The following is a 21,700-nucleotide window of genomic DNA, read 5'->3' as shown; positions in this document are numbered from 1 at the left end:
CATGGCCTCCTAGAAATCCCTATGGCTCCAGAGGGCACCAGCCCCCACTGATTTGGGGCCTTGAAAGCTGGAAGTGGCTGGGGACTCTCCAGGACCCTGACAGGGCCTGCTTTGGACTGAGAAAAGAATAGACATTTTATCCTATGTGGTGGGATTGTAAGGTAATTTAAAAAATTTGGGAAATGATATATAACAAATTGAAGAAAATGTTCCATTTAACATTTGTTAAAAAACCCGAGGCATTTTTGTCGGGGATTGTAGAGAAAGACCTGCCAAAAAAGTTGAAAAACATCTTCATGTATGCGACAACGGCCGCGAGAGTTCTGGTAGCGCAAGGATGGAAGACTGAAGAAACCCCGACTAAAGAATCATGGCAAGAAAAATTGATGGACTATGCAGAACTGGCAAAACTGACATATAAACTATGGGACAAGGATAACTGTGACTTTAAGGATGAATGGGAACCCTTTACAAAGTATCTGAAGGCGCAACAAAGCGATCTGGACTCCTTGGCAGGTTTTGAATAAACATTCACAAACTTTTTATTGATAATAATCAGCTAAATAGTTTGAGGATCTATACAACTTTGTAACATACAGAAAAACAGCATTCTTAGAGAAACCAAAGACTGTAACTGAGGGAAGTTAGGGGGTGGGTGGGTTTTGTGGGGGGGGGAGGGAGGAAAAATGGGGTGGGAGGGCAAGGATGATATGTTTTTGGATAATATGTCTTGTTATAATTTTGAATAAAAAAATTAAAAATAGAGAAAAGAATAGACAGCGTCCTCCTTTCTTTTGACAAATATGCTGAAGAATTCTAGAGCAAAATCCACTTACCATTGCTTTTGGTCTACTATGGCTTATCAAAAGAGACACAGAACCTCCAAGCGTCCCTACTTAAGCAGGAAATGGGATGAATACTATAGTTCTTCATTCAGTCTTCAGATATCACCTTACCTCCAGGTCTCTCTCTCTCCCACACAGCCAGTGTGGTGTAGTGGTTAAGAGCGGTAGACTCGTAATCTGGGGAACCGGGTTCGCGTCTCCGCTCCTCCACATGCAGCTGCTGGGTGACCTTGGGCCAGTCACACTTCTTTGAAGTCTCTCAGCCCCACTCACCTCACAGAGTGTTTGTTGTTGTGGGAGGAAGGGAAAGGAGAATGTTAGCCGCTTTGAGACTCCTTAGGGTAGTGATAAAGCGGGATATCAAATCCAAACTCTTCTTCTTCTTCTTCCCCCCTGCATGTCTGAAAGGTAGACCTGAGCTTCCTCAGTGGGGAGCTTTTGTCGAATATTTACTGCATGCAATTCATAAGTTCTCTCACAAGAGGGTTTGTACATCAGAGGTGCCTGCCAGGCACAAATTTAGCAGGTGAAGCTAGTACAGAGATGAAACGATAGGCAGCATGCTTCATCTGCTGAATCTGTGCTTATTAGGCAGCAGTTATAGGCTCGGGAGTCCTGCCAGGAAACAGTTGGCAACCCCAGCCAGAATGCTGCCACATGTTTGTATTCAATGAATTAATCTAGGCTTTCTGAAATCAGCGCATAAGACTGCTGTTGCTTTCTGGGCTGCGCGAGAGAGATCACCCATTAGACCAGGAGCGCGAAGGAAGAAAACCCGAATGCATGACATCATGGGAAGTGGCAACGGGTAACAGCTACCACTTCCAATACGTTCTGCCTTTCCAAAAAGCTCCATTCAATATGGTATCCCACCTCTCATATTTCCATATGCATTCATTTGCCCATCTGTCCCTGAAGAGACCTGTTTCCTAGCGTGAATATAGATATAATCACGAAACAGAAATTTCTTTTTTTTAAAAAAAATGCTTAGTTGAAACATTTTGGCTTCTGCCTTTCTCAGTAACACAAAGAAGGCAGAAGCCCAAACATTAAGCTACACGGTTTTACATCTCCCTCTGTTTTGTCATTCACTTATTTTTCATATATAATTACTTAGCATTTGACAGTGCTCTTTTAAGCTCTAGGGTCTACTTGTTCTCTCTCTGTGTGTTTGTGTGTGTATATATAGACTGAGTTGCAAGGAAGACATATGGGAAAAACATCACAATTCTTCAGTACATGGCGTGGATCTGCTAAGTCTGCTTTCAATGGGCTCTTAACCAGTGGGGGGGGGGGTCACTGGGCTGAGTGTGGGAGAGACATACATCCACTGCCACTTAGGGAAGGTTCACATAACCATTATATGATGCCCCCCGTTATATATGTGGCTGAGAAATAATGATCTAAAGCTGCCACAAGGTGACATTTGGGGGGCATCTAATGGGGGGGCATCAGGAACTTGGGCAGCAGGGTTCATCATACATGGGAACTTAGGAAGCTGCCTTACACTGAATAAGGTCATTGGTTTGTCTAGCTATGCATAGTCTCTACACTATACAGACAGGGGACATGGGTGGCGCTGTGGTCTAAACCACTGAGCTTCTTGGGCTTGCTGATCAGAAGGTTGGCGGTTCAAATCCCCATAACGGGGTGAGCTGCCGTTGATCTGTGCCAGCTTCTGCCAACCTAGCAGTTCGAAAGCACGCCAGTGCAAGTAGATAAATAGGTACCGCTGCAGCGGGAAGGTAAACGGCATTTCTGTGCGCTCTGGTTTCCATCATGGTATCCCATTATGCCAGAAGCGGTTTAGTCCTGGCCACATGACCCAGAAAGCTGTCTGTGAGCAAACGCCGGCTCCCTCAGCCTGAAAGCGAAATGAGCACCACAACCCCATAGTTGCCTTTGACTGGACTTAGCTGTCCAGGGGTCCTTTACCTTTACCTACCTATAGTCTACACCAGAGCTTCCCAAACCTATTTGGCCTACTGCGCCCTTTTCAGAAAAAAATATGACTCAATTGCCCCCCTGGAGATCTGCTAGGCCCCAGACTTAAAAACCCGTGGGGTGGACCAGAGTGAAGCCTGCCATCTCAGTCTGATCTGTCCCAGGGGTGGGACCAGCACTGCAGCCACAGGATGGGTGAAGCTGAAAAGGGTTCACCCAAGGCCGGAACAAAACCCTCACCTCCAGCATGACTGCCCGATTTAGTGGAGGTGCCCAAGCTGGCGGTAAGCACCATTACACAGCAGATGAAACATGTATGAACAGTTTTTCAAAACTCTCTTCTCTTCTTTGTTTATCCTCCCACCATCCCCTTATTTTTATTCAATGCCCCCCAATTGCATTCAAGGCTACTACCGCCCCCTGGATCATTCCAGAGCCCCCCAGGGGGCAGTATCGCCCACTTTGGGAGGAACTGGTCTTCAGTGACTGCCCACAGTGGTATAGCGTGGGTTGCCAGCACTTCCTGCAGAAGAAGACTATACCTATACCTCATCTCTTCTAGCATCTAGTACAGAGTGTCTATGGGACGCGGGTGGCACTGTGGGTTAACCCACAGAGCCTAGGGCTTGCCGATCAGAAGGTTGGTGGTTTGAATCCCCACAACGGGGTGAGCTCCCGTTGCTCGGTCCCTGCTCCTGCCAACCTAGCAGTTCGAAAGCACATCAAAGTGCAAGTAGATAAATAGGTACCGCTACGGCGGGAAGGTAAATGGCGTTTCCATGCGCTGCTCTGGTTCGCCAGAAGCGGCTTAGTCATGCTGGCCACATGACCCGGAAGCTGTACGCCGGCTCCCTCGGCCAATAAAACGAGATGAGCGCCACAACCCCAGAGTCGTCCGCGACTGGACCTAACAGTCAGGGGTCTCTTTACCTTTACCTTACAGAGTGTCTAGAGGCTAGGTTTGGGGAAGGAGGCTCCTAATAAAAGGAAGACATGGCTGCCGCAATACGGAGTCAGACGTCCCGCAAAACTCCAGATTTTTATGGACTAGACAAAAAAGGAAAAAAAATATTGTGGCCAGATGGAGCTGACCAGTGGCCAAATGGCTATCTCTGAGTTCAGCCATTTCAATGAGCACAAATTTAACTCGTTGACTGAGCAGAAAACCTAGAGCCATAGGGCTGGGGTGTGTGAGGCTGTTGCTGAGGGAATCCTTCGTCTCCTCCATGCGTTGGCAGCTGTTCCTGGGCCTCTGTTCTCAGCCAGCCCTGCTGCCGCCTCTGCTTGGCACAGCCTTCAAAGCTGTTAAGGGAGGTCAGATCCTGTAGCAGATGAGTAAAATGGGAAAAGATTAGAGCAATGCATTTGCTGTCATTGGCAATATCGCTGCCAGAGTAGAGAAGGAATATTTGATTCGCGGCCCTCCTGGGGGCCCCACAGCCCTGTGCCGGCTCCAGCGAGCTGAACAGCGAGAGGCTGAAATGTTACTTGCGAGATCAAAAAAACAAAGCGGGAGTAAAGCTGCAGAGACTGCTTGTTTCCTGTCCCCAAAGGGCTGGGAGCCTCTCGCCTCCCTCTCTCGCTAATGCTTTCCAAGAGCCCGTCTCACTTAGCGCAAGAACTGAATCCACTGGGCCTCTGAATGATGCTTCAAACAGAGTGGTTAGCCTTCTGGCCAGTTCAGGTTCTTGACAGCAATTGCCATGGCAACAGGCCATCACCGGTCAATACGATATTGGGGGTGACACGTTGGACTTGGTGTTGGGCAACGACACCTAGGTTAAAAAAAACAACGGATGTCAGGACTGCAAGTTTGGTGGGCAGGCAGTTTTTTCAGCGGGATGATCAGCCGAAGCCAACCCATGAAAATCTTCAGAAGATTTGGCACCCCTCTCCAATCGGAGAGTTCCCAAACCCTTTCCCCACCACATCTATAATGACAGCAAAGCCAGTAAAATCAGGCCAGAATTTTTTATTATTTGCATGGTTTTATTCCATGCATTTTTGTAGATAAATGAACATATTTTCCTAAAATTGGAAAGTAAGATGGTCCATGTTTCGGCACTGAACTGTGGCCCGAAATACAGTGGTACCTCAGGTTACATACGCTTCAGGTTACAGACGCTTCAGGTTACAGACTCCGCTAACCCAGAAATAGTACCTCGGGTTAAGAACTTTGCTACAGGATGAGAACAGAAATCGTGCTCCTGCGGCGTGGCGGCAGCAGGAGGCCCCCTTAGCTAAAGTGGTGCTTCAGGTTAAGAACAGTTTCAGGTTAAGAACGGACCTCCGGAACAAATTAAGTACTTAACCTGAGGTACCACTGTATTGTTCTGCGCTGTAATTCCTAGGTTCATTCTTTAATTAGGTAGAGGAGCAATATGAGCAGTTCCAGAGGGAAAACATCGCTCATTATCTGTTAGTCTGCCCCTTAGATAAAGACCCCAGAGATCACTTTCTGAAACCCTTGTTCACACAAGCAAGCAGGCATAAATGGCTCGGTTTCTTCTGAATGACAATGATAGCTTTGTAACGCATGGAGGGGCCCTCTATACACTGGCTGCAAAAAAAAAAAAAAGGTGGGAAGAAGGTCAGGAAAAAGAAGTTAACTTACATCACTATAAATTTTGAGGTTTAATCGGAAACCAAGCTAGATTTAAGCTTCTTGGTGCCTCTGGTATTTTCTTTCACATAATGGATGTTGTTACAGATAGGTAGCCGTGTTGGTCTGCCATAGTCAAAATAAAAAATTCCTTCCAGTAGCACCTTAAAGACCAACTAAGTTAGTTCTTGGTATGAGCTTTCGTGTGCATGCACACTTCTTCAGATACACTGAAACAGAAGTTGCCAGATCCTTCTATATAGTGAGAAGGTGGGGAGGGGTATTACTCAGAAGGGTGGTGGGAATGGGAGATTGGCAGATAGCTGAGATGAGCCTGTTGACGACTCTTAATGACTGCAATAGGTCTTACAGGAAAAGGCAAGAGGTGAGAAGGTGAGAAATGGCTTAGTCATGTATAATAAGAAAAATGTCTTTGTTCAGACCAGGTCTCTCCATGGTTTTAAGTTTGGTAATGAGTTGCAATTCAGCAGCTTCTCACTATATAGAAGGATCTGGCAACTTAGTTGGTCTTTAAGGTGCTACTGGAAGGAATAATGGATGTTGGTTTGTATGGATGTTCTATATTGTTCTGGATACCAACATCCATTGTTTTGTTGATACTGTTGCTGAGGGTTTGTCACGGCCCTGGGCTAGAACAATAAACGTAGGAGCTAGAGGTAGTTCTCTTGGTGCTTGCAACTTTATTAAGTCTTAATAGGAGCAGCTCGTTAAGAAAGGGCCATAGCTTAGCAGCTGCCTTGCATGCAAGGTAGAAGTAAAGGTAAAGGACCCCTGGACGGTTAAGTCCAGTCAAAGGTGACTATGGGGTTGCAGCACTCATCTCCAGCTAGACTGGTGGCTGGGAGTGGCCACCAAGACCACATAACACCGGTCTTGAAAGACCTACATTGGCTCCCAGTACGTTTCCGAGCACAATTCAAAGTGTTGGTGCTGACCTTTAAAGCCCTAAACAGCCTCCACCCAGTATACCTGAAGGAGCATCTCCACCCTCATTGTTCTGCCCGGATGCTGAGGTCCAGGGCTGAGGGCCTTCTGGTGGTTCCCTCACTGCGAGAAGCAAAGCTACAGGGAACCAGGCAGAGGGCCTTCTCGGTAGTGGCACCCACCCTGTGGAACGCCCTCCCATCAGATGCCAAAGAGATAAACAACTACCTGCCATTTAGAAGACATCTGAAGGCAGCCCTGTTCGGGGAAGTTTTTAATGTGTGACATTTTAATGTATCTTTAATCTTTGTTGGAAGCCACCCAGAGTGGCTGGGGAGACCCAGCCAGATGGGCAGGGTACAAATAATAATAATTAACAACAACAACAACAACAACAACAACAACAACAACAACAACAACAACAACATCTTGCTTTCAGGCCAAGGGAGCCGGTGTTTGTCCACAGACAACTTTCTAGGTCATGTGGCCAGCATGACTAAACCGCTTCTGACGCAGCAGAACACCGTGACGGAAACACTGCTTACTTTTCCATCACGGCAGTACCTATTTATCTACTTGCACTGGTGTGCTTTTGAACTGCTAGGTTGGCAGGAGCTGGGACACAGCAACGGGAGCTCACTCTGTTATGGGGATTTGAACCGCTGACCTTCTGATTGGCAGGCCCAAGAGGCTCCATGGTTTAGACCACAGCACCACCCACTCCCTTGCATGCAGAAGGTTCCTAGTCCAATCCCCGACATCTCCAGGTAAGGCTAGGAATGTCATTGGTCTGGAAACCTGGAGAGCCAATGGCAGTCAGATCAAGGTGGGCTAGTGAGATGACCCAGTATAAAGCAGATTCCTAAAGAAGCTTTGCTAAACCTGAGGAGCTCGAGAGCTCTTAAGTGTCAGCTAAGAGCTCAAAAAATACAGGCAACAGAAACGTACAGAGGACCAAAGATTGGTGGAGGTCCAGTGGCACAGTGTCTGGTGACGTCACATGTGCAATGTGTGTCGCGCAGCTGTGACATCACACACACTTGTCATTGGGAGGGGGCCTTGCCCAGCACTGCCCAGCATCAATGGCTGTGGCTCCTCCTCTCGCGCGCCCAGAAGGAGCCTGCCATTGATGTTGAGCTGCACTCGGCTTGGTGGTTCGGCCTCCTCTGCCCCCTCAATATTCCGGGAGCTGAGCCCCCTGCTAAGGAGTGTTGAGGGGGCCGATGACCCCTCTCCCTCCTAGAGCTGGTGCACCTGGAACATGGATGTAGCCAGGATTTTTGTCAAGGGGGCAGTGGCGTAGCGTGGGGGGAGCCGGCCGCACCGGGCGCAACATCTGGGGGTTAGGGTTAGGGGGCGCAAATCCACGGGTTAGGGGGCGCAAATTACTTGCCTTGCCCCGGGTGCTGACAACCCACGCTACGCCACTGCAAGGGGGGCAGGCCTTTTGTTGGGGGGACAGAACCTCAGTTAGCTATGTTTTTTGTTGTTGATGATTATGATTTTTTGGGGGGTTGCCCCTCCCTGCCCCCCTTCCTTGGCTATGCCCATGGCGTGGAAACATCCCAGGTCAGGTAAGTGGCCAAATTTGAATAGTATTGTCTACTTTGACAGGCTGCAATGATCCAGCACCTGTACAGTATATTCACATAGCCTGTTTCTTCTGACTGGAAATGCAGGATTATACTCGGGACCTTCTGCATGCAAAGCATTTGCTCTGTCGCTGAGTCACGACTCTTCCCCTAAAAATTGGTTTTTAGGAATCTTAAAATGAGAACTAGCTGAAGTGCTTGTTAGCAAACTGGACTGGGTGTTTTTTGTCTCTCTCTCTTTTTTTTTTTGCTTTGATCTAGTAAGCCTAGCTCAACCTTGGGGGCAATTTAGCTTAATTGGCAATAACATTGCTTAGGAAACAACAGTGAAAGCAGAAGGGAAGGTCATTAGCCTTAACAGCTAGTATCTCTCTGCCAAATTGGAAGAGCTGGCAAGCCTGCTTCTGAAGCCCACTGGAAACCAAACGAGCCAAACGTAGAATGCTATACGTATGCAAGGACATCCTCTGGAAACCAAGCCTTATGAGGAACAGTTGAGGGAGTTGGGTATGTTAGTCTGGAAAAAAGGAGACTGGGGACTCAGCTACATTAGTAAAGAAAAAACATTTTATATGCGTTATAACAGTGTGACACCAGATGGCGCTGCAGAGCAGAAAACTTTTCTAGGTGATTTTACATAGGGTCTCCCCCTTTTGTTCTAATGATCTAATTTGTGACATATTTATAGTGGGGGTTTTCCTGTGTGTAAAAGGTAAAGGGACTCCTGACCATTAGGTCCAGTCGTGGCCGACTCTGGGGTTGCGGCGCTCATCTCGCTTTATTGGCTGAGGGAGCCGGCATACAGCTTCTGGGTCATGTGGCCAGCATGACTAAGCTGCTTCTGGCGAACCAGAGCAGCGCACGGAAACACCGTTTACCTTCCCGCTGGAGCGGTACCTATTTATCTACTTGCACTTTTGATGTGCTTTTGAACTGCTAGGTTGGTAGGAGCTGGGACCGAGCAATGGGAGCCCACCCCGCCGCGGGGATTCGAATCTCTGACCTTCTGATTGGCAAGCCTTAGGCTCTGTGGTTAACCCACAGCGCCACCCGCGCCCCTCTTAACTTTGACTTAACGCTAGAAACTGAGCACATTCTGTGCTTGCGGTTCAAGGGAGAAGCTCGTGATTGGCAACGGCACCTTCCATCTTCAGAGATTCTTGTTTTCTAGCCACAGAATCCAACATGCCAATCCCCCGACTACTTGTCTGCATCATTTGTACATTATTCACACTGAACTTGGTTCTCAATCATGCGAGCTAAATCAATGGTATCCCATGTGCAATTCAGATTGTAACAGACACTGACACTATCTGTTTTTTGATCACGTGCTCTAGCCAACTGGAGAACAGATGAGCTGCTGTTGTATCAAACTTATTTTTAGTCTCTCTCTCTCTCTCTCTCTCTCTCTCTCTCTCTCTCTCTCTCTTTCTGTTTTTTTTTAAATGAATCACCACCTGGGTGGCTGAGGATTATGTTTTCCTTTACAGCATTAAATATTATCTGTCAGAGAAAACCCTCCTCCTACTCATTAGCCCACCATCCCCATAATGCTTGATTTGCTCCACCTTACATCACCCATTTATATTTGCTAATTAGTTGTTCCTAGATGCTTCTTCTGACACCCTCCCACCTCCACATGGTAAATTGTGTGGTACGGCAATTCAGTGGGGGCCAGAAATAAATTAGAAATGGAAATTACTATAGTCGGGGGCTGGCTTTCTTACACTCATTGATAAGGCCATAGGCTTCACTGGAGCCAACCGGGTTAAAGGTAAAGGTAAAGGGGCCCCTGACCATTAGGTCCAGTCGTGACCGACTCTGGGGTTCCAGCGCTCATCTCGCTTTATTGGCTGAGGGAGCTGGCGTACAGCTTTTGGGTCATGTGGCCAGCATGACTAAGCCGCTTCTGGCAAACTAGAGCAGTGCACGGAAACGCCGTTTACCTTCCCACCGGAGTGGTACCTATTTATCTACATGCACTTTGATGTGCTTTCGAACTGCTAGGTTGGCAGGAGCAGGGACCAAGCAATGGGAGCTCACCCCGTCGTGGGGTTTCGAACCGCCGACCTTCTGATCGGCAAGTCCTAGGCTCTGTGGTTTAACCCACAGCACCACCCATGTCCCTTTTACCAACCAGGTTGCAAAAGTTCAAATTCGGGCCAGATCTTCAGTGGCAAGCCTTGGGTGGCCCATTGACCAAATTTTACCTCTGGCTAGGAGGAGCCATAGATTAGTGACAGAGCACATTGTTTGCATCCAAAAGTTCATTCAACATCTCCAGTTAAACAGGTTGCAGCTGACAGGGCTGGGAAAGAACGACAAGACCTTGGTGAGTTGTTGGAATAAACCAGGGTTAGGAACCTTTGGGCTTCCAGATGTTACTGAACTACATCTCCAATCAACCCTGGCCAGCATGGTCAATAGCCATGGCTGATGGGAGTTGTAGTCCAGCCACATCAGGTGAGCTAAAGGTTCCCTGTGCCTGGTCTAGGGTTTTGGGTTCAAAATCCCACCAGTTATGAAGCTCACTGACTGACCCTTACTTTCTCTCTGTGTAACCTCTCAATTTCCCCCCTCACAATTGGATATATGAACATGGGGCTCTGACCCTTTGAGCCTCGTAAGTGGGACGTGGGTGGCACTGTGGTCTAAACCACTGAGCCTCTTGGACTTGCCGATCAGAAGGTCAGCGGTTCGAATCCCCGCGACGGGGTGAGCTCCTGTTGCTCTATCCCAGCTTCTTCCAACCTAGCATTTCGACAGCATGCCAGTGCAAGTAGATAAATAGGCACCGCTGCAGTGGGAAGGTAAACAACATTTTCATGCGCTTAGGTTTCCATAGGGACGTAGGTGGCACTGTGGGTTAAACCACAGAGCCCAGGAGTTGCCGATCAGAAGGTCGGTGGTTCGAATCCCCGCGACGGGGTGAGCTCCCGTTGCTCGGTCCCTGCCAACCTAGCAGTTCGAAAGCACTTCAAAGTGCAAGAAGATAAATAGGTATCTTCTCTGGCGGGAAGGTAAATGGCGTTTCCGTGCGCTGCTCTGGTTTGCCAGAAGTGGCTTAGTCATGCTGGCCACATGATCCAGAAGCTGTACGCTGGCTCCTTCGGCCAATAAAGCGAGATGAGCACCGCAACACCAGAGTTGGCCACGACTGGACCTAATGGTCAGGGGTCCCTTTACCTTTACCTTTTTAGGTTTCCATCATTGTGTCCCGTTGCACCATAAGCGGTTTAGTCCCGCTGGCCACATGGCCCGGAAAGCTGTCTGTGGACAAACGTTGGCTCCCTCGGCCTGAAAGCAGTGATGAGTGCCGCAACCCCATAGTCGCCTTTGACTGGACTTAACTGTCCAGGCATCCATTGCCCCAGTGTAGTTGATTTGCACCTGGCTGCTTTTTGGCCCCTAGAGGCTCCCGTAGAGCAAAAGTTGGGAACCCTATTGCTTTGCTCTCAACTCCCATCACCCCCAGCCTGCAGGACCAATGGTCAGGCATTATGAGATCCAGGAACATCTGAAGGGTCCCAGGGTCCCCATTCCCTGTCCTAGGGAAGATCCCATTGACCCCAACACATCTGTGTTGTGTTAGGTTTAATCAGGTCACAGCAGCAGCCAGTCCGGCCACAGGTAAATTGCAGAATGTTTCTTTATTCAGGGGACGCTGTGTCTCCTGCGCTCTTTGTCCGTTTGCATCCATTCCATTATCTTTTCCTTTGCCTCCTGACAAACAGCCTGCATAAGGGATGAGGTAACTTCAGAGAGATCAAAGGCTCCTTCTCATCTGTGGGAAGTTTTAGCAATTGGGCTTATCAGAGGTACCCTGGGGGTTGGTTCCCAGTTGTCTTGCTGCGCTGATTTATATACCTGTACAGAGAGGGTGTTTAGATTCTGCTGCCATTATGTAGGCATGGCGAGTCTGAGCTTAGTGGGGGCGGGGAATGGAAGAGCTCATCAGAAGGCAAGAGGAAACTTGGGGTGGGGTTTCATTGCACAAAACAATCTTATCCTCAGAGAAAAATTGCAAACCAGACCTACATTCCAAGTAACCCCTTCTTTAACAGGGTAGATTCACACAACTGTTTGTGTGCATTGGTCCGATTCAGGGCTAGCTTTTCTGGGTCTTTTGGCAACCTGGACAACATGTTGGGTCTTTTCCAGGGAGTCTTCTCTTCTCATGAGGTGGCCAAAGTATTGGAGTCTCAGCTTCAGGATCTGTCCTTCCAGTGAGCACTCAGGGCTGATTTCCCTAAGAATCGATAGGTTTGATCTTCTTGCGGTCCATGGGACTCTCAAGAGTCTCCTCCAGCACCATAATTCAAAAGCATCAATTCTTCGGCAATCAGCCTTCTTTATGGTCCAGCTCTCACTTCCATACATCACTACTGGGAAAACCATAGCTTTAACTGTACGGACCTTTGTTGGCAAGGTGATGTCTCTGCTTTTTAAGATACTGTCTAGGTTTGTCATTGCTTTTCTCCCAAGAAGTAGGTGTCTTTTAATTTCGTGGCTGCTGTCACCATCTGCAGTGATCATGGAGCCCAAGAAAGTAAAATCTCTCACTGCCTCCATTACTTCCCCTTCTATTTGCCAGGAGGTGATGGGACCAGCGGCTATGATCTTCGTTTTTTTGATGTTGAGCTTCAAACCATATTTTGCGCTCTCCACTTTCACCCTCATTAAAAGGTTCTTTAATTCCTCCTCACTTTCTGCCATCAATGCTGTGTCATCTGCATATCCCAGCAGTCTTAACACACCAGAATTCCCAGAATTCCTGCAGAGTGGGACACACTTTAAATCTGCGGTGTGTGTGCAGCTTTGTGATAAATGCCACAACTCATTTGGCCCTAAGCCTTCCATGGCAGAGTGTTGTTGTCGCGCTTCGTAAATAATTTGGTTCGCCAAAGCGGCAAAACGTGAGTGACTGCCACAGTTATGCTTTGCTGCGACATCAGCAATGTTGGATTTGCATACCCGCCGCCAGATACAGGGAATAACCAGATGCACACCAAACCTTGGTGGGCAGAGTAGGTCTCATTTGACTTTTCTGCCTCAGTTGCCAAAGTTCTGATACGGAACGGAAGGGGGGGGGCTCCTTTCCCCCTTCCTTCTAGGAACATCCGAGGCCCCGCTTATTCCTATGGCCCTGCTTTAGCCAATCACAGCCATGCATTCGTCCTGCAGAAGCTAGCTCAGGGAGCTCCTGCACGCCTCATTTCACCCCAACGTCAAAATCCTGTTACAATGTATCCATTCTGTTTCTGCTTTTGCCCTATAGTACAGAATGGGTTTGAAATCATTGAAATCTTTAGAAATTGATATAAAATCAACCGTAACTCCGATTTCTTCGCTCTCGGTGTCATTCAACTCAGTTCCCCGTGGACTCCATGATGCTATCCCTACTTCCATAATGCCTGAAGCGGCAGGTCACGTACGCAGGAACTTCTTAATCCTGTCAGATCGTTTCGCCAAACCTTTCCTCTAGGCAATATTAGGTGGCAGACGATGCATATCTCTGACCCATTGTCTTGCCACCACCGGTACTCAATAAATGTGTATCTATGTATATTTCCCGCTCCGCATGTCCCCCCTCCCTCATCCGAAAATGCTAATTAATGTAATCCCACCTTTTCATAATGTATTCATGACGTGTAAAGTATATTCATGATGTAACTTGCGAAACCCAACCTTCCCATAATGTATTCGTGACGTTTCATGCACTGTATTCTGGGATATGGAGGGAAATTTCAAAAGTTCATGTCACCCCTTTCTCGCTGTTCAATCTCGCCTTGAACCTGTTGCGCAATAAACTTGGATCTTCTGCAGTTTGCTCCTGCGTCCGGCTGAGCTCATTTTCTTCCGCAGGGACCCACGGACTTAGTCCGATGAGCTGGGTGGCAGAGTAACCCCGCACCCAGATTTTAGCCGTAACAGTTGGCTGCCCAACGTGGGGCTTGTGGTTCTCCCGAGCTGCTGACTGGGGCCCCCGAAATCTTCAGCCGGCTCCGGGCCATTTTGCCTGGGAAGATCCTTTTGGACCCCCAGCCATCTTCCGGGCGGTAATCGAAAGCCCTAGGAGTTCAGCCGGGGAGCAAAAGAGGGATCCAGCCGGCTTATTCATCGATCCCGGGATCATCATAGAAGACGCGTGAGTATAAGGAAAAAGGAAAATCCAGTGCACTGGTGGGAAGGGGGTGGAATCTCCTGGCAACTGAATTCTCTGCCCACCTCTCTATCGCTCCTTCTTGCCTTTCTCTTGGTCCGGTTAGTGAGAGAGACCGTGGACCGCTGCTCAACCCGAAAAGGGGGTTCTGAGCTCTATCTCTTTTCCTTAAAATCTCCAGCCAGCCGCACCAATTGGGAGCCCGAAAGTAAGACGGAGAGACCCGACTTGAAAGATAGCCGACTCTCTGCAACGGGCATCCCAGTTGAAAGCAAGGGGTTGGAGTTCTCTTTCCGAACTTCCCGAGCGTCCTTGCTAGGGGGCAGGAAGTGGTCTTGCTTTCTGTATCAATCCCAGCCGCACCGGTCGGAGCTACGTACCACGTGTATCATAAGCCCGCTTCCGAAAGCAAGGGGGATTTTCGATTCAAAAGTCTATCCAGGGATCACCTGATCTGGCACCGCATGGCGCGGGCGTCCAGTAGGGCCCCTTTTCCTGAGATGTGACGATAGGTAGGAGGTTGCCAGGAGGGATAGCCCATGAGGAATTGGGCAGGACCGGCAGAGTGGAAAGAGACCCCAGGTTATAGGAAATAAGGAAATAAGGAAATAAGGAAATAAGGAAATAAGGAAATAGGAAATAAGGAAATAGGAAAGGGAACGCAAGGAACCGGATAGCTAGAGCTCTCTAAAACCCACTAAGGAAGTTGCCAGGCAACTAGAAGCCCCCTCTCTTTACTATACGTCCCTGTACTAAGCATACCAAACCCCTAGACATACCAATCCTAATCAACCCCTCTCTTTCCCCCTTCTCTATCCCAGACACCCCCCCAAAAAAAGGAAAAAGCAAAAAAGCAACAACAGCAACGCATGCATCTATAAAGGGGTACCCAGTCAACCAAGCGTTGTGAGCCCTACCAGTTTGATTAACTGGTGGTGTGTTTGAAGAGGCAAGGAGGCTCATAAAACCATGTGGGACCTTCCTACTAATTTCACTTAATGAAGCCAAAGGTAGTGGCCCAACTCCTTGCAATAACCAACTAAAGGATGAGAATATATATGTTTACATGTTGTCTGTTATGTGTGTTGTCTGTTAATACATATATGAGAATATGTATGTTTACATGTTGTCTGTTATGTGTGTTGTCTGTTCCTTCTGTCTCTGGCAGACTGCCTTTCTTAAGTGTGCATAGTTTAAACTGCAAGCTTGCTTCAAAATTTAAATCTAAGGAAGCCATGCTGGATCTTAGCAGTCCTAAATAAGAGAAAATGAGAATGAAGTGTGCAAATGTTTACCCCACCTCTTGCTTTGCCCCAACTTTTGAGATTGTGAGTCTACAGTCTTATTTTGGAAGGTGCTGATAACCTAATGTTTCTGCTGCAAAAGCCTAGTTGAGCCAACTGCTCTCTCAAGCAAAAATGCAGTGTATGTACTTCATTAAGCATATGCCTATGAAAGTATGGTGTTCCTTCTAAGAAAATTATGTGAGTCCAGTTTTAACTTTGATTTGGTTGGACAGAAGAGTTAGGGCTCCTGATATCAGTCTCTATAAGACGTCCTGGCCTCTTTTCTTAGAAAATGCCCCCCCCCTTGTTTCATTCTGTCTCTTTCAGGGGGTTTTTTTCCCTTCTCCTTCTTATTCTGTGCCAGGTAAATTTACTCCCGAGTAAGCTTCCTTTAAAGGAAACTGCAAGGGGGGGGCATAGATTAGGCTTACTATTCCTCTGCAAGTTCAGGAAAAATTGTCACTTTTGTATTCCTTTTAAATCAAATCTATGGCTGTTTTAACGATGCTTTATAAGAGATCCTCTCCCTATCTTAGGAAAAATGTTCACTTCAGTCTTTAAAGATAATTTATCTAGGAACTTTCACTCTTTAGTCTAGAACTTTCACTCTTTAGTCTAAGGAAGTAAACTCTCACTCAAACTAGCTTCAAGATCTGCTAAAAGGGTTCTGTATAGAATTGGGTACTTTTATTTTCCTCTTCCTTAGTACATGATAGGCGCATGGCTTGTGATCTCTTCTCCAGTTGTGTCTGTGTACATAAGTATGAGTGTGTTTCTGGTAGTACAAATCTTGCTATGAACCCTGTATTTTAGGGTTGGACTAGATGACCCCAGGTCTCTTTCAACTTTCCCAATTTGTGGCTGATGAGTTGAAATTCAGCCCAGATTTGCTCTTTGTTTTTTAAAAGGTGTGAGGTGAAGCCATGATGTTTGAAGCAGAACTGGTGATATCAGGCATTTAAGTGATTACAGTGTTTATCGTTTTGTCTATTATTTAAAAAATCAAACTTAAAACTCTATTAAAAGTTTAAGCACATAAAAATTCATATAGTCAAGTAGAATTAGCCTTGACCAATCCTGTACCTGTAAATAAAGGGCAGTGAAATTTGTCTGCAAATGGTAAGGCTGAAATGACTGAGAATGTTTTTTAAAAAAAATATCCTATGAATTCTAACTCTCTGGCCATTTTTACTCATAAATAAGAGAGCGGTTGATTGTTCCGCGAATGACCAGATAAAATGACCAATAATGATAGCCCTTTCCTGTACATAAAGGAAGCACTCCTTTTTTGCTGGGGCTGAAATTGCTAGCTTTGGTGAATACTTAAATTGCTGAGTTTCTCTGAATACTTAAATTGCTGAGTTTCTCTTTTTTGTTTTAAAATCTAACCCTATTTTTAAAATCTACCCCTTACCTTTCCCTTCCTTATTCTAATTGAGCCAAAAGATGCAACATTTTCAATGGTATAAAAGGTTTGCTGAGACATGAACTCTGCACATGCACAGAGGCTACTCCGATTTCTTCGCTCTCGGTGTCATTCAACTCAGTTCCCCGTGGACTCCATGATGCTATCCCTACTTCCATAATGCCCGAAGCGGCAGGTCACGTACGCAGGAACTTCTTAATCCTGTCAGATCGTTTCGCCAAACCTTTCCTCTAGGCAATATTAGGTGGCAGACGATGCATATCTCTGACCCATTGTCTTGCCACCACCGGTACTCAATAAATGTGTATCTATGTATATTTCCCGCTCCGCATGTCCCCCCTCCCTCATCCGAAAATGCTAATTAATGTAATCCCACCTTTTCATAATGTATTCATGACATGTAAAGTATATTCATGATGTAACTTGCGAAACCCAACCTTCCCATAATGTATTCGTGACGTTTCATGCACTGTATTCTGGGATATGGAGGGAAATTTCAAAAGTTCATGTCACCCCTTTCTCGCTGTTCAATCTCGCCTTGAACCTGTTGCGCAATAAACTTGGATCTTCTGCAGTTTGCTCCTGCGTCCGGCTGAGCTCATTTTCTTCCGCAGGGACCCACGGACTTAGTCCGATGAGCTGGGTGGCAGAGTAACCCCGCACCCAGATTTTAGCCGTAACAGTTCTTTGATAGACCCTGAGAGGCAGTGGATACTATGAGTCCATACATTTGAGTCTCCAACATTATACTTGCATTGTGCTTACAAGAGATGGTGCCATGTGGACAGCCGTACACAATTCCAACTTCCTGCCATGGGTTTAAAGCAACAACAACAACCCCAAACTGCTTAAGAGGTCTGGAGGAACCACGTCTCGTGCATGTAGGTCTCCTGAATGCTTGAATCTCCTCAGCTGGCATATCTGGCATTCAAATCCCCAGCCACATGCCCCTTCTGCGTGTCTGTGTGCCAGCCTGCAGTTGGCACATGCCTGGCTTTGCTTGCACACCCCCAACGGATTCCCAGTGCCTGCAGCCATGCGCACTGTCCCGCCGCTGAAGCCTGCACCGCCGTTCCCAGGAAGCTGGGCTCCGAAAGAAGCCTGCCTTCTCTTGACACAAAGCCAGAAGGATTAGAAATTCACATTCCACATTGATTAGAAGCTGCATAAATTACTAATTATGACTTGGAGCTTTCGATGTTGCAAATGTTTCTGAAACAGATCGGGCTCAGCTGGGAAAGGTATGAGCCTGATACACAGTTATATCAGTGCTAATGAACAAGGACAGCCTGTGGTGTGTTCATGCGCGCACACACACACCAGTGTGAAGTCTGTACGAAAGGCAGCATGGATAGGTGCTGCTGCCAATTGACCACATTAGCTTAGGCTCTTCCATATCTCACTAGTGCAACCACTGATCTCTGAGTATAGATGTGCAGTGGTACCTCGGGTTAAGAACTTTATTCCTTCTGGAGGTCCTTTCTTAACCTGAAACTGTTCTTAACCTGAAGCACCACTTTAGCTAATGGGGCCTCCTGCTGCCGCCACGTCACTGCCACACGATTTCTGTTCTCGTCCTGAAGCAAAGTTCCTAACCCAAGATACTATTTCTGGGTTAGTGGAGTCTGTATGTTTACGGCAGCTGAGTGTGGTTATTGCAGATGTTTACATGTGGAATTGCTAGGGCCTCAGAAAGGAGGATATGACCATGAATTGACATGGGTTACTGCAAAAGGCAAAGGTTTTAAATAAGGTCGCCAACTGGCAGAGAATAAAACTGCCTGGTTTGTTCCTGTGCCTTAGAAACATGGAATCATAGAATCGAAGATTTGGAAGGGGTCCACTGAGGCTCATCTATTTCAACCCTCTGCAATGCAAGAATCTCAGCTAAAGCATATATGACAGGCGCCCATTCAACCACTGCTTTAAAACCTCCAAGGAGTCTACCACCTCCCGATGGAAACTGTTCCACATTCTCCATTCTATGGTCCCTATCCCTCAACTGTTTAATCTGCAGAAATCAGCAGGTGTTGCACGTACAGTAGTACCTCCAGTTGCGAATGGGATCTGTTCCGGAGGCCCGTTCGCAACATGAAAAGAGCGCAACCTGAAGCTCTGTATCTGCACAGGTGCGCGGTGCGATTTGGTCTTCTGCGCAAAGCGCAATTTAGCACTTCTGCGCATGCGCGAGCAGCGAAACCCGGAAGTAAACCTTTCTGGTACTTCCTGATCACCGCGGGACGTAACCTGAAAGAATGTAACATGAAGCAAACGTAACATGAGGTATGACTGTACTAGAATGGAGTTTACCTCAGTGGCATCACAATGGGGGGGGGCAGGTCGCCATGGGTGCCATGTCTTGGGGGGTGACAAGAAGGCACCCCGCTGGGGCTCGTGGCAGCGCAAGCAGCCATTGCGCCGCCGCAACCGCATGTGGAGGATCCTCCGTTCGCCACTGCAACCGCAAGCTGAGGATCCCGGTGACGGCAGCAAACCGCTATGTACAGCGCATGTGCGGCGTCGCACGCATGTGCTGTATGTTGCAGTTTGCCACCAGTGCCGCTCAAGCACCGTACAGATGACGGTGGGATCCCTCCGTTGCCGCTACAGCCGCAAACAGAGGATCCTCCGTTTGTGGCTGCAGCTGCGAGCAGAGGGTCCCAGCACTGTCCGTATGGCACTGGAGCGCCAGCGGTGGCAAAACACTATGTACAGCACATGTGCAGCATCACTACATACGGCACATGTGCCCTACGTAGCGATGCCCCGCTCCGGGTGTCACGACGCCTTCGTTCGCCCCTGATTTACCTGCCAATATCTGCATAACAAGCTACCATGAAATGCGCAGAAGCAAGGACTAATTAAAAGCTGGTAATCCTAACAGTGGGTTGGGCAGTTCTAATATGAAATTGGCATGAGCAGGCACCCAGTGCACTTGGCTGCCCAATTACCCAGAGAGAAAAAGAGTAAGCAGAAAGCCATTGCAATTTCATTAATAACCAAAAATGCATATGCATTATATCTATGTGCATACATGCACTAATTCACATGTCAGTTTTGTCACGCTCTGTGCATTTATTCATGTGCAGTTACACATATACACACATCATGATAGCCGCCTCCCGAACCAAGAAATTGTCTTTGATTTCCCCCCCTCATTGACTCGGAGATATATATATATATATATATATATATATATATATATATATATATCCCCAACACATTCTGCAGGCCTCATCTGCAGATTAAGCGGTTGGGAGTCCAGAGTGAGCGTAGTGCCTGCATACACACACACACATCAACTCTACCTCTTTGCCTTGCAAACCGAGAAAATTAATCTCCCGGCCTTCTCTGATATTTGGGCTGAATTACAAGCTGGGAATGGAGATAAAGTGCAAGCGAGAGGAAGCTACAGGTACGGCAGAAAGCCCAGCTGGCTGGCTACAGGCCTTTGTCCGCACAGATAAAAGCTTTCTGGCTTCATGCATAATTCACTAGGCAACATCTCCCTAGCTCAAAGTTTGGCCCTGCAATCCGCCTCCCTGGTTGTGCTTAAACCACTCGGCCTCCTGAGAAACACGGCTGCAGGGGCAAGCAGGGCAAAGCATGCATGCAGGAAAGAGTGTGCAGCCATGTGCAAATGTGAGCATGGGTTTGTGTTGTATGCAGTCACCATAATGTAGTGGCAAGGTAAAAGGTAAAGGACCCCTGGACGGTTAAGTCCAGTCAAAGGCAACTATGGACCATGAGCAACCTTCCTCCAAAGGAAACCCCCAACAACTAGGGACTCCTACAAGTTACTACAAATGCTAAAAAGCAGGGGTCTCTACGACATTTGGGGTGAGCAAAACCCAGGAGACACCAGCCATACATTCCAATCCAGACGCCATGGTACAGTGTCCCGACTGGACAGCATTCTGCTCACACAGGGTCTGATCCCCTCAGTGGAAACAACGAACATAGGTGTGGCGTTTGCCTCCTAGGTGGGCCATAAGGAAAGGGTTAAATGAGTGTGAAGTGATTGGCCAGTTGAAACTGATAGGAGGAGTTAGAGTGAGAGTGGGTGCTGTGTGGAAGTCAGTTGAGAGTTGGGAGTTGGAGAAGGAGGAAGGAGGAATAGTCCGTGGGTTGGTCGAGTTGTGAGTGAGAGGAATTGTTAGGTGGAGTCAGATAGATAGTTGGAATAATCAGTTTGAAGTTGTTAGGGACGCATAGGACAGTTAAGGAACTAAGATTAGGAAACTGACCATAAGCTTGTTCATGCCTATAAACCATAAGCTTGTTCATGCCTATAAACTAAACTTGATTATTTGTTAATGTTAACAACTGACTGGACTCCGTGTGTACCCATGAGAAACGGGTTGGTGGCAGCGAAGAAAGCAATCACAGTGGTGGCACAGGGATCAATAGACTGTCAAACGTCCAGGGACCCTGTGTGATCTCCACAATAGGTAACATTAAAATCACAGATCACGCCCCAGTAGAAGTCACTGTTAAAATAGGAGAAGGAACACAAACCACCCCATCATGGTCCTTCAGTCCCATCCTAACTGCAAGCAAACCAATTAGAGTCTCACAAAAAACTCTCCAAAACTACTTCAAGGAAAACGATGTAGACAATATAACAACCCCCCTCCTATGGGACGCAATGAAAGCGGTCACCAGAGGAGCTTGCATAAAAGAGAATGCATTCCTTAAGAAACAAACCTCCTCAACAATTAGCAAAGTAGAACAATACATCACATCCCTCTTATCATGCTACAAACAAACAGGATCTAAAAAGGCGACTATGGGGTTGCGGCGCTCATCTTGCTTTCAGACCGAGGGAGCAGCCATTTGTCCACAGACAGCTTTTCTGGGTCATGTGGCCAGCATGACTAAGCTGCTTCTGGCGAAC

The 21,700-nt window shown here is 47.4% G+C and overlaps 1 long non-coding RNA gene across 1 annotated transcript; it reads right to left on the bottom strand.

Annotated features, from left to right (window-relative positions):
- Positions 1-3,814: 3,814 nt before the first annotated feature.
- On the bottom strand, positions 3,815-4,554 carry LOC308580282. The gene is made up of 2 exons (XR_014004781.1): positions 4,399-4,554; positions 3,815-4,111 (listed from the first exon to the last, which is right to left on the bottom strand). It is a non-coding gene; the product is annotated as an uncharacterized lncRNA (long non-coding RNA).
- Between the last annotated feature and the right edge of the window lie 17,146 nt (positions 4,555-21,700).

The sequence above is a fragment of the Podarcis bocagei genome (assembly GCF_964188305.1).
Source record: "Podarcis bocagei genome assembly, chromosome: 2".
Lineage (NCBI taxonomy): Eukaryota > Metazoa > Chordata > Lepidosauria > Squamata > Lacertidae > Podarcis > Podarcis bocagei.
This window is presented reverse-complemented; position numbering and strand designations above follow the sequence as displayed.